Raw genomic sequence first — 22,408 nt, 5'->3', positions numbered from 1 at the left:
CATTCTCATTTGTCACCTAGGATGGAAGTAAGACTTTCTTATAAACAATTAGTCCTCTCCATCAACAATGTCTGAGTCATGATTTTCTCCTTTCAAACCTACTTCAGTGCAGATTTGCCAGGGTTCCCAGCACAGAGCGCAGCATTTTGGCATTTTATCTTGGCTAAAGAGCAGCAGTCTCCTAAGCAAGTAAGAGAAGCAGACCAGAAATAGAAAATACAACACTGTACTCATTCCAAGTAAGTACAAATTTACAACAGCAACACAGGGTTTAAAAACGGCATATAAGATTGTCGTGATCTGCAAGCTGTTGTATCAATCTGAGCCACAAGGTGTTAGGACTCCTTATAGTTCCTTTAACCTGAATATTTGCCAGGTAGGGGGTTAAAATGGCTAAACGTAACCATCCTTGCCTAAGATAAGTTTGCTTGTAACATGCGTGCAAAAAGGTCTAAACTTTTGTGCTCTTGACAGGCCCTTCTATATTTTACCCAGTGATGTATGGGGTGATGTTAGATTTAGACTCCTAGGAAGGCCAAAGTATTATCAGAGGATCTGGAGAGAAGGCAGCAAAACAGAAAGTTATAGCAAAAAAGAAAAGGATCTCCAAGGAATAGAAAACGGAATTAAGAAATGGAAAATGAGGGATTCTGTTGAAACTAAGCCACGGTCAGGTGGAGGTAGTACAAAAAAAATTAATAGATTTGTGATGCAAGGGGAAGAAAACTCAACTTCAGCTGACATGAGGACTCTGGAAGTAAAGTGCTGTTTCAAGCTACAGGATAAGGGGTAACTTCATGAAAAAGGGTTCTGTCAGGTCAACTGGTCAGAAAACACCCCAAATATCCTGGAAACACCACACATAATGTGTAATAGTTATTTTGAGTGATCTACTTTTTGGTCACAATAATAAAAGCAGCATTCAGAAAAGAGTCAACATGAAAAGGAGGTGGATCGCTGTGGATCGTTTTTGGGGAACCCGATACTGAAATAGTAGGGAAAAGGGAAAGTTCTAGAGAGGCCAACTACAGTTTTCAGACCGCAGTATCACGGAGCCCCTTTGGGGGATTTCAAACAAACATTTCATGTCACCTGAAAATCTTACCGCAACTGAAGGCTTTTTGCCAAGATCGACTTTAGCTGTAGACTATGAGAAAATTTCCCCAACTACCACAAAAGACTAGAAGTTGTCAAAGAAGCGGTTTAGTTATAGGGAAGGAGACTGTATAGGCTGCTGCAGCTCCTAGACTGCCTTTGTCATGGTAACTCTATGTCCTGAATCTTGTTAGTCAAGTTTTACTATGTTCAAAGCAAAACAGCAAAATTATATTCCTCAGTTTTTTTTACGTTTTATCCACACACAATTACCTGGGAGCACATAAAAATATTTTAAAAGCCTGATTTTTAATGTATCATACAAAAACTGAGGATGCTAATGCATAAGCATGCTAATGCTAGCCACCCACTTCAGACAACTGCTCCACATGAAAACATTGTCAGCAGCACCAAGATGCGAGTTTAATGCAGGCTCTCTGCCGAGTCTTTAAAAGTCACAGAAAGTTTCCCATCTTGTTTTGAGGCCTCAAGGTCTTAAATCTGTTCAGATTTAAGACCTTCACAGGTCTTGTTTTGCATTTTACCATCCATTACACCCGCTTTTCTGTGCAGGGTTGCGGGTAAGCGGTACCAATCTCCAGCGGTCACTGGGGGAGAGGCGGGGTACACCGATATCACAGGATAACAAAGACACAGAAGAGATACCCATGCACTCACACACACCTAAGGGCAATCACCTGCAGAACCATTAACCTGAAACTGTACACCCAGATTTTTATGCATCTCTTAAAATAACATTTTTAAACTATACAACATTTAGTGAGCCTCACAAACCCATGAAAAAAATCTGCTATCATTTGCAATACAGTACATGTCTGTTATTTCCATCTCTCTCTTTCTCAGCTGTGCTTCCTACACTCTGTGTGACCTTTTCTGGTTTGGCTCTTCAGCTTGTGTAAGGTGCTGACCTACTAGTGCAATTTCAGTCCAATTTCAAGTTCTCTTTAACAAGTATAATGTAAGATCCACAGTCAACATATGTTTTTTAGCTTTCCTACTATAAGTTGTCATTATTATTCACACTGCATTCTCCATGTGTAATCTTAGCAACAACAAAAAAAAACACAACTTAATTTGGAGGTTTCCAAAGCACCGCAAACATTTCCAAGTTTTCAAAACTTCTGATTTAAAGCTTTAAAAACAGAGCTACCTTGGCGTACTTCATTCAGCCTGTTATCTAACCCTCCCAGCCTGGACTGCAGACATACAAACATTGAGAAAGCAGCTTCTTTTAAAACATCTTTATAGAGCTCTGCACCTCCTTTGACTTCATTTTAAAAATGCCTGGTACGAAAAACTGCCAACATTGAGTCTTCTTCCCACCATAGCAGCTTCCACACTGAAGAGTGTTGCTGTCAGCGTGAATGGAAACAGTTTGCATACGCATGCTTTTTAGCTTTCTGGGCCAGTTGAGCTGAAAATTGCTAGATTCCAGGCAACATTTCTTAGTGCGTCGCCATTTTGCAACACGCCACTGAAAGTGGCATGCTGAATTTACCCATACAGTGCATGCATTCAGAAAATGCACTGAATAAAATAAGTCACCAGGGAAAAACATTGACTAGGCAGCTAAAAAGCAATACAGGGTTTAATGAATTTTTGCCTCTCTGTATCTGCCAGCCTTATAAGAAAACAGAGGAGGAATGTGAAAATGTGCATTAACATATGCCAAAAGGCCTGTTTAACTTCTCAGTCGACAACTTTATCGCTGGATAGCTCATCTGCTGCAGGTACGCACTATAACTTGAAAGACTGCGGTACGGCAGTTGCATTTGGACTGCATTTAGCTCTGTACCGTCTGCAGATACAGACGCATCTGCAAGGAAGCCTAATATATCAAATGTGCATTCAACAGGAAACCTGTGGGGGGGAAAGAAACATGCTCTACTAGCAATATTTAACATCCTGTTTTTCATCTGTTTGTTTAAAGAAATAAATCAAATTCAGAGAACAACTAAAGCCTAACATATTATAGAAGTGGCTGCAGAATATACAAGTGAGAAGCAGCAGCAGCACCTACTCTGACTGAAGTCCCAACAGTCAAACCACTGTCTTGTGGTTTTGCTCGAATTAAAGACAGTGGTTTGGCCGGCAGTGACAATAAAGATGAATGAGTAACAACTCATTCAGTTAAAACTGACCAATTCCCCACTTCAGTTTATACCTCAATCTAATACTTCTTTGTTAATGTTAATTCAGCAGAAGTGATGCAAAACACACCACGGCATAAATTATAAAAGGAGGCTATTTACTGTCAATACGTACGCACAAGAACCTAAAGGAGGAAGCAGGAATTTAGATATTTAAATAAAAAGTATCCACTGAAGCCCAAGCAATGAGTTGTGTTTTGGAAAACGAATACACTAAGTGGAGCTTCGTGGCCATCTCAACAGCTCAAGTATTACATTTCAGTTACAGCTTTTAGTGTGGCAATTATGATGAGATACTTTGAAATCTAAGAACACGTTTCAGGAGGTCAAGACAGATTAAATGGACGTAATATTATTAACCTTACTCATGCACTTATAAAAGTGTATAAATGTTTAAAAGGCTATGGAAACTGCTGCAAGCAATTATTGTCAAGTTCAACAAACAGTGCTCTGTCCCTTGCAAAAAAAAAAAGAAGAAAAATCTCACCTCTTAAACTATTTCCAACTTTTGTCATATTGCATTCACAAGTGCAACATTTTATCTCATAGACCAATACCTAGCAGTGCACAAATGTAAAGTTAAAAAAAGGTTTCACAACTTATCTTAAAATAAATGTTCTAGTATACTAATGAGGTTGAGAAAGAATTATCACTGGAAGGAAATGAACTGATAAAATTATTTTTGGATGCATACTCGAACCCCCCCCCCCCCCCCCCCAAAAAAAAAATTTTTTTTGTCTCTAAGCTGTATAAAAGTCTGAAAAAACACTAAATAAAAAGTAAGAAAATAAAAAAAATTTAAAAAAATTATAGTATTGCTGCTGGAGTCCCCACTGGGGCTGGACTATATAGAAAAAAAGTGTATCGATAAAATAAAAACCATATTGATCAATAGCGATAATTGTCATCAAATTCAAAACATATATTTTAAGTGCAGTACTGGCTATTTTGGCTGTTGCTTTGCAACCTATTTTTATATACAGAACACAAAAACACTGAATTCAAACTCAATCCTTTATTCAACCAACTTTTAAATTAGTTTAAGTTTTTAAAAAAAGAACACGCTTTTTGAACTCTTTAAAGGGGGCGGAGCTTGGTGACAAAGCATTCCTAGGTCTGCATTTGTGATTGGTTGGGAGGATGTAGAGACTAGTATTAACCTACATGATAAGCTAGAATGCAAAAAGGAAAACTGTTCTTCTATTGAACTTTTTATTGATGTTTTTTTCTATTATCGATGTAAGTATATCGATTGATATATATCGTTATTGAATTAGTCCCCTCAGCACGAGACTGCCACCGCAATGGTTCATTCAATAACCAGTATTAGTTTTCCTCCCAGTGTAATGTTTTTCATGCAGAGAAGAGTTCAGCATTGGTCTCAGCTTTTTTTCCCACATGTCTGCTGTATTCTCTGCCTTCTAGCAAACTTTAAACGGGACTTCGTAACGTGTGGAATGCATGAATAATGGTTGTCTTGTCAACAGATTTTCCCACCTGAACTATGTACCTCTGCAGCTCCTCCAGAGTAACCATTAGCCTTCTGGTTGCTTTCCTCACTTATGCCCTCCTTGCCCAGCCTTTTGGTTTAGGTTGGCAGTCATGTCTTCTTAGGTTTACAGTTTACAGTTGTGCCATACTCCTTTAATCCTTTTCAACAGTGGTCTGTGATAAGTTCAAACCTTGGGCTGTTATTTTATAATCAAACACTGCTTTAGACTTCTTCAAAACACCCAAGCCGGTGGTTGGGACAGTTGGGAAGTGAAATGATGAGTCAAAGCTGGAGTTACCGGCCACTGCACAATAGGAGTGTGTTTAAAGACACACGCTTCCTTTTACCCTTTTCTATTTCCTGTAAAGTGTATATATTTATCTCTTATGTCTCAATGCTTTGAGCGCTTGAAAGCAAAGTCAAATTCCTTGACATCTTGACCAATAAAGACGGTTCTGATCCTGCAAGGTTCAAGATTCCTTCATTTGTACCAGTAGGTAGATTTGTTTTGCAGTGGATCAAAACACACATGCACTGGGGGGGTGGGGAGGGAGGAGACTGATCTCAGCATAACTACAACTATAAAATATAGCTGTGCTCAGTTAAACAAATCAAAGGACCCAGAAGAGGAGGGCAATCAAGATAAATATGCAGTTAACCGTTTGTGCATTTCAATAACAGCAATAGGAAAAAAGCTGGCTTTAAAATGTCTTTTCCTACATTCCTGTGCGGAATGTTCTGATCTTTAAATTAAAGAAACCCAACAACCTCTCAACAGACGCATGGCTCAACACAGGAGAGCTACCTCCTCAGGTCAAGACTCTGCTGTCCACCTACACCTTAAGGACAAAGGACACTATTTTCAGGACCAAAACGTTCACATTTTGGACAAAGAGAGATGGTTTGAAAGGGGTGTGAAGGAAGCCATCTACGTTAAAAGAGAAAAAAACAACCTTAAACAGAGGAGGAGGCCTTAGGTTCCAACTCTCAAAAACTTACAATACAACTATAGGATTAATTCTGGCCAATCATCACCTCAATTCTCACCCTCATGTGGGTGATCAAAACATCGTTCCTTTAAGCCAGGCCAACAACAACCCTAACGACTCCTCGTTACAGAGGAGTGGACCAGTTTCGGTCCAATCTGCTGGCTTAATGTCTTTAACGACCGCCCATTACTAAGGGGTGGACCTGTTTCGGTTGAATTTGCTTGTTATCTAAGCCATAACAAGGCCTTTGTTTGGACAGTAGTATACAGCTTGGTACTCCACATTATTCCAGACTTTTTGAATTAAGAAAGCTTCCTGGAGAAAAAGCGAAACGTCTTCAACTACGGAAAACAAGTCAAGTTGCTTTGTTTTTTACTTTTTTTTGGAATGACATTGATGTTAGGTTCAAAGTTAAATTTATAATATACAACCGTCCCAAGACATATGTAATAATACACACTCTCAAATGGCCTGACCTTTAATTAAAGAGATTTCATGCTTGTGATGTTTCCTCTTGGAATCCATGAACATGTTTTTGATCAGTTGGAGGCAAGACTCCTCACACCGCTGAACGAGGTCAGTCACTGGACCGTGGCTGCTTTCGTGCTGAAGGAGACCAACAATAACAGAATCATCCGCATACTTTATTATGAATCTGTTTTCATGTCTGCTCTGACACGAAACAAAAAGATAAAGTGAAAGCACAGAGCCCTGGTGACTCAGTGAAAGTATATTTTCAATCTTAGAGTTGCTCTGCTGCCTTGGATCCAGGATCCAACCAACCAGATCATTACTTAGATCAAACTGTTCAAGGAGCCTTTTGGTATGAAATATGCAGTTGAATTGTGTTAAAAGCAAAAGTAATTCACAAAGTCTGGCACGTGTCCCATTAAAATTCTAGTATTTAAAAAGTAGGTTTAGCAGAGTGAGCATTGCAGTCTCCACTCCTCAGCAAGGCCTGTATGCAAACTGCATCGGATCTAAGAGATGTTCAATCTGCTTCAAACATGTCAGATCAGATTAAGCATTCAAAGTTTTTCATCAAAACTGAAGTTCAGTTAAATTCAATTTTATTTATATAGCACCAATTCATGATACATGTCATCTCAAGGCACTTTACAAAGTCAAATCAGATTATACAGATTGGTCAAAACGTTTCCTCTCTAAGGAAATCCAGCACGTTGCATTAAGTCTTGACAAGCAGCATTCACTCTTCCTGAAAGAGTGTAGAGCCACAGGGAGAGTCGTCTGCATTGTTGATGGCTTTGCAGCAATCCCTCATACTGAGCATGCATGAAGCGACAGTGGAGAGGAAAAAAAAACCTTTAACAAGGAGGAAAACCTCCAGCAGAACCAGGATCAGTGTGAACTGTCATCTGCCTCGACCCACTGGGGGTTAGAGAAGACAGAGCAGAAACACAATAAGAGTTAAAGCTACTGGTTTGAAGTCCCCCACAGTGTTAAGACAATTGGACAATTGGACAGGCACAATAATAGCATCCTTCCACAAATATGTGTCTGTAGTAGGGCTGTTAAAACATTGATATTCTGGAAAGTATTGATACTCAAACGCTGTATCTGGATACAGTACTAATCTGGCATGGTATCGATGATGAACATTTTGCATACAAAGAAGGGAAATCCAAAGATATTGATAAGCCTGTGTGCAAACAGTGTTTGAAAATGGTGGCAACAAAGACAAGCATCACAACAAACTTGACCAAACATCTCAAGGACCGACGCCCTGGCCTGCATGATGACTCCTGACAGGTTAGCAAATTAATGTTCCCGTTCAAAATTTAATGCAATAAACGTATTGCTGATGTTAGCGCGACTGGTGGTTAATGTTGTGTGATTAGCTGTGGCTAGCACGCTACTAGGCATGTGTTACGTTTGGGCTATTTAACATTTATTTGAACACTTATTTAACTAGCAACTGTGATTCTGTTGAGAAACCATGGTCCGTGTTGAGATTGGAAAAGGTGAGTTTTTCATACAAAAAAATGTTTTTTTATCCTTTTGTTTATTTGTCTTCTTTTTATCCCCATGGTGTCAAAAACGGTATCGAGTACCAAATATTTTCCTAAGTATTGATATCGAGGTTGAACTTTTAGTATGGTGACAACCCCAGTCTTTAGGGACTTAGTTTAAATATAATGAAACACAGGACTCAGCTCATCTGCACGATTTCACTGAGCGACCACACACATTATCAGAAACAAAACTTCGGTTCACTCCTGCTGTGTGAAAAGCCTTTTGGACATTCTGACAGTTAACGTTAAATGCAGAGTATCTTTAAGTTCATGGACAAGTTCCTGGATGTCCTCGCTAAAAAAAAAAAAATCACAGATATCGAAACAACAATAAAAAGAGCTAAAAGCATTAGTCAGTTCAGGGTCAGAATCAAAACCATCTGAGGAGACACGAGAGCGACTGCGTGGATTCTTGAGGCCTGAAATAGTGTTCATACTGGCTCAAGCTGACACAAGTTTGTTTGGGGACATTTTGTCCTCCAATTTAGATTTGTAGTTCGTTTTACTGTTGTGTTTTCAGTTACTATTATATCCTGGCTAAATGGAGATCAGAGAGTGTTCCTCATTAAAAGCAAGTTATTTCTTATGTAGACAAGACTTGACTTATTTGGTAACCCCTGGTCTGGTATTTGGATAGATTTTAACACACTTACATGGAATAATAATGTCCCTGCAAAAGGGCAATATAGGACTACGTCCCTGTCAGTACAGCTGAAACGTTCATGCAGGTAGAGAACCGATCCCTCTGACCAGTCTTTTATATTTATTTAGGACAGTCATAGGCGTGGGCAGCATACACATGCATTTGAAATCAGTAGAGCCCAAAGGAGGGAGTGGGACAGCTTTATAAGCCTCCTTCACTGATCACATCATAAATCTAGTGTCTAGTCCCATCTTGTTGGGCAGCACATGCATAAAAATCGTACTTTTTCTTTCTTTTTTTTTTCTTTTTTTAAAGAGAGATATGCTAAAAGTCCCATAAGACAAAGTTTGGTGCATCTAGAGAGATAGACTTCAGTTTGTGCTCCACATAACAGATGGTGCTGGAGGCTTGTTGTATAAATTGCAATAAATAGTTGTGGAAACTCCCAGGGCATGCAAAAAAAGCTGTAGTGAAACAAATTAATTCAACATGTGGTGTACGAATACACCCTCGCACAGTCACAGAAGAGCAGCAGCATCTATTAGTGTACAGAGAGATCCCTCCTCCTGGTGTTTTCCACACCGTTACCGCTGCCCAGGCGAAACGGACCCCCGAAGCCGTCAATAGACAAGTCCGAGCTGGAGTCCCAATCAGTGAGGCACGTTTCACTGAGGGCTAAGAGCCTGCAGTCTTGGTAATACTTTTTGGAGCAAACTCTACCCTGAAGTTTGTCAAGTTAATTCCTGGGGGGACTGGACATTTGCCAATATGATGGGAGGAAGTGGAATCTGAGCCATGCGTTGTCTCCTTAGCCGAAACCTGAGACCTGCTCCTCTTTCCCGCTTTATTTCCCCACATGTACTTCTTTCCCTTTGATCCGTGAAAGTATCTCTCAAGAAGATCCGGTACTGGAAGGTGGAGGCCTGACACTTGAGCTAAAGTGGAGCTGCAGAGGTGTGTCTCTCAAACACTGAATCCTGGCCTCGAGCAACACTGGTAACTTCACTGAGACGCAACTGGTTCACCAGGAAACAGAGCCTGACGAAACAAAATGTTTGTCTTTGATGGAACTGGCGCCTTTGATGCACACATTACAACAGTGTTTTACCTTTTAAAGCAGAGATTAAAACAAAATTAAAATCAAGGTTTAAACATATAAAAGTAAACATATTAAAATAAACCCGAGACGCTTGACTATTGCGGGTCGATGCGTGAGCCCCAACATAGAAATTAACAACTTTATCCCTGACATGTCTGCGGTGTTCCTTGGTCTGCATGAAGCCGTTTGTTCATTAATGTTCTCTAACAGACCCCTGAGCCCTTCACAGAACAGAACCGCTCTCCATTTACCAATTAGCTGACTTCCTAATGTGATTGTACTTGATTTAATTTAGGATTTGTTCAGAGTTGGGGCCCTGAAAACAACTGGAGGCCTCACATTTGTCAATTGGGACATGCCTTCACATTCAATGGTTTTTCTATTTTTATTACTACATCTGGGGATTCCTTCAAGGCTGGTGTCAAAACCATTTCAGGTGACTCATGTCATGAAGCTCATTGAGAACGTGCTAGGAGTGTGTCATCAAAACAAAGGGGGGGCTGGGGGGGGTTCTATTTTGTTACATCATTCTATATACTTCAAAAACTAAAAAAAAATATTATTTCCTATAGTGTGTCAAATGGTGGAAACCCTACAGGGGTGTGAATACTTATACAAGGCCATTCCATGTCTTCTATGTAGAGAGACTTTGCTGGACTTGCACACGATCTGTGGTTTGTTGGGCAACAGCATAAAAATGCTGAAAGAATTTAAGATTATCTTTCTGATCAATGAACACTGAAGCGCCAATATGGCTTTGCCCATTTATTGTGGTCATTAAATGGAGACTTAATATTGCTCATGCATCTCCAGGCAATCTGTTGTTCATGTAAATGCTTTTCATAGCATCCGTCTCTTTTTTCCCCACGTCTTTAATCCGTGTTTACTAAATTAGTGGGAAGATAATTTGGACAGTAGATAAAGCCTGCAAAACAATACAAAATCTAAGTCAAATAAATAATTACTAGTGTATACAGTTCGTCAACTTAGGAAACAAATATCTGGTTACCATGTTGTACAAAGCACTGGTATCAACTTTTATTTTAGATGTTCAGATTTAGATTAGATTTCGTTCTTCCAGTTACGATCCAGTTCTCATGACCGTAGCTGAGGATCGGAACATAGACAGAACGCTAAATCTGGGTATTTATTTTTCTCGTATTTTCTCCACCAGGACAGACAGACTTACTGCAGAAAAAGCCTCAATCTATCTATCTCCAGCTCCATCCTATCACTTGTGAACATGACAGATACCTGCACTATAGAAGTGTTTAGTATCGAGTATAAAATTAAGGATATATAAGATCATCCCTGTTAAGTTCAGTTCAATTCAGCTGATTTATGTAATGCAGACTTACAACAAATGTCTTCTCAAGGCACCTTTCAACAAGACAGATATACTTTCTACAGAGAAATGTGTCAATCCAATCATAAAGACAGATTAATATTCAAACACATATTTTAATTTGATCCTACTTATAAAACATTGCAGACAGGTGAAGTTTATTTTGCGGGATGTTAAAATAGTTTTCCATTTGACCTAAATATTACCGGTTAAGGAAAACTTCTACTTCTAAGAATTTAGTGGTGGAGCTCCATTTATCACCGTAATACACCCAGTGTTACATCAATTAGCAGCATTGGAACAATTGATAAAAGTAATTAGAACATCTGTTTTAAACCTTGTGTGTCGATCACATCAATACTAACATAATTTCTTACTGAAGTTGTTGTCAAAAATTGGTTAACTAGCACTCTGCATCCTTTATTCTTCCTTCAGTGTGGGCAAGGAGGACACATTTTGGCAAAATGCCGTCGTCAGCACATTCACAGGTGATAAAAACCATATTGATCGATTGATACAGATATCGCCAGCGGGCATCGGGCGACAGAGGTCCACCCTGGACAGGTCGCCAATCCATCCCAGGACAACATAGAGACAGACAGGACAAACAATCATTCACACACACACCTAAGGGCAATTTGGAGCGACCAGTTATGTTTTTGGACTGAGGAAGCTGGTGTAAGCGGAGAGAAAGCTAAAATGTACCGGGAGAACATGCAAACTCCATGAAGAAAGATCCCAGGACCTTCTTGCTGCAAGTGAACAATGCTAACTGCACCACCAATTCAATATATTCAAGGAAGGAGAAAGACTATAGAGTGCTGTTGCCCATTTCTTGATGTTCTTCTGAACTGTGCATCCATCTCTGTTTTTTTTAGTTTGGAGCTGTGCTCACTGACCAGTTTTACTCAACACTTTCATGCCAAGAGTACCTCCTACTGGCCCACTTGGAACCTGCTAAAAACAAGGGGTAGGCCAAAAACCGCCAACTAACTAGGTCAATGAGTGCCATTTTTCATTCCTGGCCATTAGCAAAGCATGAGCGTGCGAGCATATACACACACACAACCAAACACACACACACACACACACACACACACACACAGCAAGGAGGAGTGTCTGTGAGATGCAAAGTGTTGCTGAGGAGGCAGTGAAACTGTAGTTAATGAAATACTAAAGTCTCATTTAAGCCAAAAACACCACAGAAACCTACAGAGGCTCCATGTGCTTCTGCATTAATAGAGAGACAGCAATCAGCTGAAGTTTAGTAAGCAATGACAGAAATGCCTGTCTGAGCGGGTTGATCTGATGTTATCTGCTCTTCTAGGAAACCTTTCTGCTTCAAAAGCTGTGTGCAAAGCGCAGCAGATCAGTCAACATTCCACAGAGGTACGGTATTATCAAAACCTCTTATTAAAGTATTACACAGAGCCATGTACAGGGTAGTCAGCTGGCTAAACACCTGAAATGTCTCCCGCGCCGGATCTGCGGAGCCACAGAAGGTAAAACGGAGTTTAATTCAGTCTATTAGAGCACTGATGTCTCAAAAGCAAAGAAGAGGGGAAATTACATATTTCTAGATAGTTAACAAATCTTTTTTTTTAAAAAAAGTTATATTTCGATCAAACTAGGGCTGGGTATCATCTAGGATGAGCCGATTCGATACGATTCTCGATACACAGCTCACGATACGATACGATTCTCGATACATAGCTCAGCTTGATTTGATTCCAATATCGATATTTATTACTTTGAATTAATGCTCAGTGATTCAATCACCAAAATCAGCCAAATATTATGTTTATGTTCTATTTATTGATCACAGACATATTAACAGGAAAATAAAGTGCATTTGCTTCAATGCATTTAACGTGTCACAGAAACCAAAAATGTGCCCAAACATCTGATTTTAGGGTCAAAGGAGCTTCTAAAATCCTGTCGGCCGTTCCACAAATTCGTCTCACTCGCTCTCCTTCGCTGTGAACTGTAATGGTTGCGCTGTAATAACGCCCCCTAGGGTCTTCGGTTCTCCACAATCACTATCAAGCTATTTCTGGATAATGTTCACCTAAACTAGTGCACTTTCACATCTCCCACAGGTGCTGGGTCCCAGGTATTAAGTGTTCACTTATATACAGTAATCTTGTAATTTATTTATTTATTTATTTATGTTCTTTCACTTTCTTTTTTCAAATATCACATTACACATGTCAGCTTACATAATAATATATATGACTTAGCAATGGCATCTAGGTGTTATTCGAGTGTATCTGTTGCTTTATGTCTGTTGGTTGTGCTGTTCTTTTTGTGTCTCTTTCCAGGTGATGGAGCAGACAGAGAAGGTTTTATCATTCTCTTCCTTTTATCTCCTCTTTCTTTCACCTCTACTCTTTTTTTTCTTTTCTTTCACTTTTTGTTCTTCCTTTACTCTCCCATTGTCATGTCGTTTGCTCCACTTGTAAAAGTAAAATCTGTCGAGCTCTATCTGGCATTGAGACATAAATTCCTATTGCCATATTGCTGGACAGGACACTGGGAAAAAAAATAAAAAAAATAACGCCCCCTAGAGGTTGGGAGGTATATCGATATTGAAAGCCAGAATATCGATATTAAATCGTTTTTAAAAATATCGATATTAATCTTTATATCGATTTTTATGCACAGCCCTAGATCAAACTAAATAAAAATCTGCGTAGCACGGTGGACACAGGAAAATTAGCCCTCACTGACTCAAAATTCAGCTATCTTCAGTATCAATTAAGTGCTTTGAATTAAATTCAGAGGAAATATAGAACAACAAAAGGGGTTCAAGATGAAAAATTTATTTTCTGACAGTGTTTCACACAGGCTGTGTGAGAGAGAGACTTCCAACAGAAAACTAGGAAAGTAATCAGGGCTAAAAGCTGCTCTGTTTTATCCTTTTGAACTCCTAACCTCCGTCTGTCCAGGAACATGTTGCATTTGAAACGTGGGGAGCTTTCTGGACATCTGCGATTTAAAAGATCCAAATTCTCCAAAACATACACTTAGACATCTGTTTCTATACGGCCAGCCACAATGATCTTTAGTAATGTTAATTGTATCATTTGTTTTTTGTGACAGTAAAGCCCTGTTACACAGAAACTGGTCTCTCACACATGGAGAGTGTCACTGGCTCTTCTCCAGCACAAATAAGTATCAACAGCTTATAGCAGGAAGGCCTGAAATAAAATAGTTTAATTACTTTGTGCTCTTAGAGTAATTTGTTGTTGTCCAGCAGCTATCACTGTGCTTGGCTAGAGTCCAAAAGACTCTATAGAGACTTTATATCCCTTTCCTGACCAATACATTTTCGAGACTTTGTTCGTCGTCTGTTTTTATCTATTTATTCTTTTAGATCGTGATGATCAGATCTTTTAGCCTGTTTTGCATTAATGAGCAGCATAGTTAATTTCCTGCTTCAGCAAGTCTGACAGTAATCAGGCCTGGATGTGGTTAGTGAAACTGAACCAAATGAGATGAATTAAAGCTAGAGTTGGTAATCCTGTTAAGAAACACTTTGTTACACTAGGTATAATGTTCCTTCCATCTTGAAAGTAGTAAATACATTATCTATTCAGGAAAAGGAAGTATTAAAAATAAATATATAAATAAAAATCACTCTCTGTGGGAGCTGCAGGTCTGTAAAAACTCTAACCAATCCCTGCTGTTGACACCGAAGAGCATGGATTTGCCAGAGTTTTGGTTCTGCCCTCACCGGCCATCGCGTTCCAGGGGCATCACCTTATTTATTGGTTGCCTAAATGCCAATCGCATAACGCTAGTGTGCGTGCATGTTCCTTGTTATTTTCCGCTTGCTGGCTGCGCATGTGCACTTCTAGTGTTTATATCCAGTTAGCTTAGCGGTTAGCTTCCGTGTTAGCCGTTCATTCCCAGACAAAACAAAAGAGAAAGAAATCCAACCCACCATAGTTTCTAAAGACTCATCCGTAACCTGTGATTATTGATATCTGGTTAAAATAAAAAGATGGAGGTGGAGGGGGGGTATCAAAGCTTCACAATTATCAGAGATCAGAAATCTTCCACAAACTTCTGATAGATTTAACCCTAGGTATCATCACAGTATCTAACTTACAAATATAATCACCGACATCTGCAATAGCGAAGGTCACATTGGATTCCCGTCTACCAAAACTCTTTTGCTATTTTTTCCCAACCAAGTCTACTGATTATCATCGTATGATGATCTTTTGACTATATAATTAACTCTGCCCCAACAAAACAAACAACAAAAAACCATAAATAAAACAGAGCAGAAATAAGGCACATACTTCCTTCAGCCCATGCATGGGAGAGGAATTATAACTCCTGCTGGCCATCTATTAAACTGATATATGATGTGCAAATAAAATCTGGGATGTGTCCTCAAGGTGTGCCGTCCCTCAGCAGGCTCACCAGCTTCTATAAACCCAGAGGGAAATCCCACTGCACCTATTCTTACTTAGCTGGTGTAGAAACAATGGAGAGGCCCAGAGCAGGCAGGACCCTTACAACAGAGTGCAAACAAAGCAATGACATCGTTAACTCAATATCTATCAGGACATGAAGACGACCTTTATTCTCTAGGGAAAATTGCACAAAAATCCACTCATTAGGAGCGGGTAGCTGAGGAGGAGGAGAAAATAAGCAAGGGTCACAAAGCAAATACCTCACAACCCCCGACAGCCACACCGTTTCCTGTCCCCTACTCTTTGCCCTGCTGTAGAGTCTTTTTGTACTCAGAATACTACAACTAAAGAAGCAACAAAAAAAAAAAAATCTGATTAAAAAAAATATATACACCATAACCAATAACGAAAAATCGAACTTCAGCACCTCAAACTAACTATTTGTGCCTGAGCTTGAAGTCCGCGACCACACCGTGTTCACTGCGTCACCTCCTCCGCACTTCTGTGGCCCCATGGATTTGCATGGCTATGCGTTTTTCTACAGGTCACGTGCCCATATTTGTATGTGAATGAAACGGGCCGGATAAGTAAACACCAGTTTGAGAGCAAACCAGTCATTAAGAGAGGAGCCACACCCAGGTCTTCTCTCCCTCCTTTTCCTCCTCTAACAGAAGAGCCACTGCGTGCAATGCATCGCAGGAGACAGCCAGCCCAGTTTGACTCCTTAGTAAGACCAGAACTCTGCTCATCTATACAGGAGTCTGGTATCCCCTTCTGCAGTGACATAAAACTGATGTAACCGATACTTCACAGCGTAACCCTTCTTGGTTTCATCTGTTTAATTCCACAAACAAATGGGTTAGGCTACATGATTTCTGGCTATGCATAAGAAGCAGTTGTTTTGCTGGGGGAGAAAAAGATTTGCTTTGTTTACCACAGGAGTAATTTTTCACCCTTGTGGTTCAGAGATTTGAATCTTCAAGTTTTTGTATACACATACTTGACTAATTTAAAAAAAAAAAAAAAAACTAATTATTCTAAGAAGTTTCTATAATAATCTGAAAAGGAGGCAGGCAGGGATGCACCGATTAGGCTTTTCATGGCCAATACCGATTTCATTTTGTTTTTTTATTTAACACTTTAGGGAACATATGTGCCTCAGGTTCTGTGAAAGAGGAAGCAGCTTTGAATCAAGAGAATGAGACAAGACGGCGCTTTAACAATATGTTTTTGGGATTACTTTTTGCTCACATGAATAAAAAGTTTTACATGCCAAACCTTTTTGAATAATCTGTAATTGGTGTTCGATAAGTCAGTCCAGTTTTGGCATGTCCTGGTGGTCAGAATGCCAGAAAAGCCATGCATCTTCATAATTGGAACAAAAGTTTCACAAATCTTTGTTGTAAACTTATTTAGGTCGACTTTCGCCAAACAATTTTGGATTTTAAGCTAGACAGGATGAAATGCAGTCTTATTTGAATAAAAACTTTGAGATCAACATAAAGTTGAACATGATACGGTCCAAAGCCAATACCGATGCTAACATAATTAGACAAAGTCAAATTTGTCAGTCAAAATTGCTGCCAAACGATCTACATGTAAGCAGAGATTATGGCCAAACTGATGAGCAGCAAAACACAGCAGTTAATACTTTTTTTACAACTTCAAATTCAGCATCCTAAATAGAAATCCAATCCTTTATTTCCAGAACTCCTATTCAACCACTTACTTTACAAGGCAACGTGACACGCTGACACCGAATAGCGCTTCGCCAAACAGATGAGAAACATGATGGCGTTTCGATATTGTGAAAACTCAATGAGATCCTGTGACTATCCCACCATTTATGAATCAAAGTGTGTGTCCCTAAATTTGATCTGTTTGGCATTAAACAGAAAACGAAAAACATTGACGCATTTATAGACCGATTAGTAAGAAAACTACAGGTTAGGGGAAAAAAAATATTTTTCAGGGAATATTGTCTGTTTCCAACCTCTGGCTGACTGACTGATGCATCTCTACACAAAATGTATCAACAGAAAAGTCTACAAAGCAACTGTAAAAAAACTATGTTCTAAGTTGTTAAATGAAGTTAGATGTGATTTTATCAACATCCTGATCTTTTATCTTCACAATGCAACAAAACCTTTAACAATGAGAGCTGCTAAACTAGGTACAAAGATGGTTAAAAAAAACTTAAATCATCACTTCCTCTAACACAAATCATACATGTTTTAAGTTTAACTCAACTGATCATGATAACACAGCCAATATAAAAAAAAAACAGCCTTACTGTTCTCTGCTGGACCAAAGAGAATGGCCAAGGGTTGATTCAACCAACACTTTCAGCTTAATTCTATTCAAAGCGTTTAGTTGCGATGTATTGCCAAAATAAAGCAGCTAACCTTGTGAGAATGTAATCATCAGACAGTAATATAATATATGCCTGAAACATGTGAAGAGTAAAAGTTTAATATCTTCTGAAACTCTGGCTTTATAGTGCACAGAGTCCGGTCTGCTTAACAGAAATGCATGCTCTCTGTGTTGTCTTTTGTAGGAATGTGCAACCTAGGCATCCGGGAAAAGGAAGAAACAAAAATGAGACGTCTTATCTCGGGAGATAAGGCTCCTTTTTTTGCATAAAGCAGGGGTGAAATTGCCTGCGGTGGCTTCACGCTCAAAGGGAATGGGACATGGTCCGTTAGGACATAATGAAGTCCAGGCTCGGTCCACGCCACTGTGAAATTCGCTCAACACTTCGACCTTCAAAACGCAATAAAGTTCACCCGTCCCCGTGTGCGCATTATTCAAACCCACATTAAGATTTCTTCTTCTTTCTTTTTTTTTTTTTTTTAGAGGAGCAAAAAAAATAATTAACTCACCTTGTGTCTGCGCCCGTGAACGTGTCCGTCAGGTATATCCAGTTCAGATTACATTCAGTGGTTAAACAATGCTGTTGATCGCTGTATCTACATCGGAGATCACCTGCGCGCTCTGAACGCGTCCGGCGCGCTGGAAGAAAAAAAAAACAACAACAAAAAAGAAGTGGGGCGAAATCCTAAAGAAACGGCGCTGTGTCACTGAGTTCTACGCCGCTTCTTCTTGTACCGACAACGTTTAAAGCGGGGAATAAAGTTGCAGTCGCCTCTACTGGGACTTTCCGGCTGCTTCCGGTAGTTTCAGCGCTCGTTACCTGCGCGCAAAGATCCACCGAGAGGAGGAGCTGAAAGGGCGCGGCACACTCCTTGCGTTCCAGCTGCCACTGCGGCTGCTGTTCCCAATCAGCCCGGTTCGTTTTCACTAAAGGGAGCGGGACCCGCAACTCCACGCTACCTCTGCCAATCTCAGATCTCCGTATCCGCCCCCTGTTGCCCCCTGTTGACTGACGAAGGGATGGACGAGCCAATGAGAGGCGCACTGAGGAGTGACAAATAAGGAGGGAAAAAACCGAGGAATTTAAGGATAAAAGTGGGAGGTGGTTCATTAGCGATAAAGGTCAGCCAAGGAAGCAGAGGAATGTTATGGCAAAGTTAGCAGTGATTCATTTGAATAAACAGTATCTCAAATGATTCAAGTATACAGGTGCATCTCAATAAATTACAGTATCATCAAAAAAAGCAGTTAAAAAAGTGAAACTCAGATGTTATAGCCGTATTGTACACACATTGGCATACTCCAAGAGCTTATTTGTGTTACTTTTGATGATTATGAACTTGGAAATGACAAAAAGCCAAAATTCGGTTTCCATAAAATTAGGATAAGACCGATGAAAAAAACAAGTGTTCCATCCTGAGAGGGTCCCTCCATTATTAAAAAGAGTTCAACACTTTTTAAACACAGTTTTTCTTTGTGGTATTTTATTCTGCTGTGCAGAGTGAAGAAACCTGAACAGAGACATTCAGATCTGTTATTATCACCACTTTCTTAATGGCCCTCTCTAGATCCACCGACATTTTGGTAACAGATACCAGTGATGTTCAATCAGGGAAATGGATACCTTCCCTCCCTTCATCACAACTGATCCTCCGGTCACTAATGGACTTTATTCTTCATAGAACATGACATGGATACTTAAACTCTTCCAGATTGCCACCACCTCTTACTGAAGTGCCTTCTTACTGCAATCAAGTCATTTCACTAATGAAGCTCTGCTAGGAAATGCCACAAAGAAAGGAAAGCTTTCCATTAGAGCTTCTTCCAAAAGAGTCAGATAAAAAAAAGTACAAGTTGGAGGGGGGGTTGTCAGTTTTCTTTGTTTGTTCTGAAAGATTTACACATTTGGCCCTCATCCACAGCAACCAGACAAGAATCATGAATCAAACTCCTGGACAGGTATTGTCAATTCTTCACAATCAATGCCATATGTCAGCACAAGGTCCAATGTATGAAGGCAAGAGTGCATCGGTTTATGTACATTTTGAGCAAAACCAATTGAATCTAGGATAGTTTTAAAGGCTACATTAAGGTTATCACATTCAGTGTCAACATGAATGTTAAAATCTCCCACTACAACAACCTTGTCAGTGTTAATTCTAAATCAGATAAGAAGTCTGAGATCTTATCTAAAACCTGAGAGTAAGGGCCTGGTGATCGATAAAAAAACAAATAGTAGAAGGTTTATTGCTTTTCAGTTTGGATGAGGGAAACTGAGGGGTAAATGTTCAAAAGAATTGTAGTTATTAATCGGCCTGCGACTAATTAATAAATCAGACTGAAAGATGGCTGCTACTCTTCCTCCTCTTCCTGTAGTCCTGGCAATGTGTAAATTTAATTAATTAGAGGGAGTTGACTGATTTATAAAAACGTAGTCCTCTTGCAGCCAGGTTTCTGTGAGACAAAATAAATCAGCCTCCACACACAGGATGCCCACTCCCTGAATACGTCATATGCCTCCCCATCAGATTTTTTATTACCTGTTACACATACTTTCTGATCTTCAATCAAATGATGGATTAATCTATTAACGTCTACAAAAAGCTCATGTTAAAAAAGTCTGGAAGGAAATCAGGGGCAAAACAAACTGTGAAAGAAAAGGAAACCCGTGAAGAAGTTTGTCATTTAAACTTACACCTGTTCTTTAGTGTTTTGCGTGTCATAAAGATGAGAAGGAAATAAGCTTAAGAAAGTTTCCATCAATATTATTATTGTTGTTGTTATGTTTGGGGCAACTCTGGAACCGTGGAAAGAGTACTCAATCTGCAACCAGAAAGTTGTCTTTGATTACAGCTTCATCCCTCATCACATGTAGATGTGCCCTTGAGCAAGGCGCTTCACCTCAAGTTTGTCAATTTGTATACTGGTGCATGAAAGTGTCCATGAATCCACAAGTGTGGCTGACTGAATGTGGCTCTTTGAGTGGTTCTGCATGACTAGAAAAGCGCTTTAGAAATTCTATCTCATTGCCATAATTTCTATAATGATTATTATTTTAACAATTATGTTTTTAAAGTGTGATACAGAAAAAAGAGAATCTGAAAAAGTGTAATTACAACAAAAGGTTGAAGTAAAAGGAAAAAAGCTAATGCTTTTAAACTAATAATAAATACAGTCTGAGATCAGCAGTAAATCAGAGGGTTTTAATACCTTTTTTCTTACATGTGGTTTAAAAACCGCGTGGGAGCATGATAAAAGTTCTCTCCACTTCTCATCTGAGTTTTATGTACCACCATTTATGTACTACCTGGAACATAGCTGGTAATCATTAGTGAGTGTGTTTGAGACACAACCGCTTTATAATGACTTTCTAGCTCCCAGGAACAAAAGGCTTTCAGGTTTATCTACAATTCAGATGTTTGTCACATTTAGTCTCGTAATCATGTCTTTTCCCCTGAGTTTTGGAACCCCCCCCCCCCCCCCCCCCCCCCAAAAAAAAGAAAAAACGTCATTTTAAAAAACAATATAAAAATATAAGTCAAAATAAAAGTTTGGAGCTTTATGTTGTTGTAAAAGGGTTAAAGCAGAGATTAGATCAGTTGCATGTATTTAACGACCACATAATGCAAGCCAAACTCAGTCTTAATCCATTTTCATCATGATTCTCAGCGGCCCTCATGAAAATACCATTGAGAATCATGCCATTATCACCAGTTATTATTGATTCTACAAACTGAACATATTAAAAGCCTATATATAATAGATCCGGGAGAGATAATGGATGCTGTTGTAATAATTTACGCTACTTTTAATATGATTATTAAATACATTTGGCCATTTCTAACAAGTTAATCACCTATTATTTGGTGTACTGTATGCAGTACTGATGAAGTTCCATCTGTACATTTTCCAACAGTACATTTCACAACACCTTCAGTGAACCAACCCGCCCCCCTACAGCAATAAACGTAATGAAAGTCAATGGCCGATCATCATTGCAAATGATGAGCCGTAAAATGAGAGGTAAAAGATAAGGAAACAACATCAGTACTGCAAACAGAAATAGTGGTGATAAAAAAAGGTGTAATAAAATCCCCTTCCTGTTTACACACATGATGCGTTTTGCAGACAGGAGTCTGTCGCCTGTGTTTGTTCTACATGTGCAGCCATCTTTCCTGGTTAGAAAGGTTGTATCTTGTCAGTAACTGAACATTTGTAGTTTGCAATTTCTTGTGCCGGGTCTTTTCATTGTCTTATTTCCTCCCAGGCTTGCTGACAACGGCCTCGGGGCAGCAGTTGGGGCCGCTGTGAAGATAAAGAAAGCCTATTCCTGGGCCTCCCACACCTGTTTGACACAATACATGACCAAACAAATCTCCCATGTCCGGGCAATCAAAGGATGACGGCCAGAGTAAAGAGTAGACTGGGGCAGCTTACTATTGAATTTTAAGCTTAAAATGATATCTCTTTGCAGCAAGGATCGCATCTTCCAAAAGTGTTTTTCAAATGAATTACCATCAAGCACTGTCAAAAGATCAGAGGGTGGCCTTAAAAATAGAAGGACATAATACAGTAGGAGCTGATTTGTGACACGGAAAAAGTGGCCATAATACTTGGATACATTGTGCAGGATCTATGGCTTTGAACTTGATGCCCTGGAAACAGTGCACCATCATGGCTACAGAGATGATCTACTAAGATTTTTACAAAGAATATATAATTGTATTTTAGAGCTAAAACT

General features: G+C 39.4%; 1 protein-coding gene across 2 annotated transcripts in view; it reads right to left on the bottom strand.

Annotated features, from left to right (window-relative positions):
• The window catches only part of lpar2b (lysophosphatidic acid receptor 2b), a 38,701-nt gene extending 20,050 nt beyond the window's left edge, over positions 1-18,651 (bottom strand). Inside the window, exons 1-2 of one of the 2 annotated variants that reach the window (XM_012881782.3) lie at positions 18,488-18,651; positions 18,177-18,306 (exon numbers count right to left, since the gene is read on the bottom strand). The gene's annotated coding sequence lies outside the window, so the exon portion shown is untranslated. Of the gene's footprint in view, positions 1-18,176 lie in introns of both variants that reach the window. The other variant, XM_036137386.1, reaches the window with a different exon arrangement.
• Positions 18,652-22,408: the final 3,757 nt, after the last annotated feature.

This window comes from Fundulus heteroclitus, chromosome 5, assembly GCF_011125445.2.
Source record: "Fundulus heteroclitus isolate FHET01 chromosome 5, MU-UCD_Fhet_4.1, whole genome shotgun sequence".
NCBI lineage: Eukaryota > Metazoa > Chordata > Actinopteri > Cyprinodontiformes > Fundulidae > Fundulus > Fundulus heteroclitus.
Note: the sequence above shows the minus strand (reverse complement) of the source record. Positions and strands in the feature narration are given on the sequence as shown.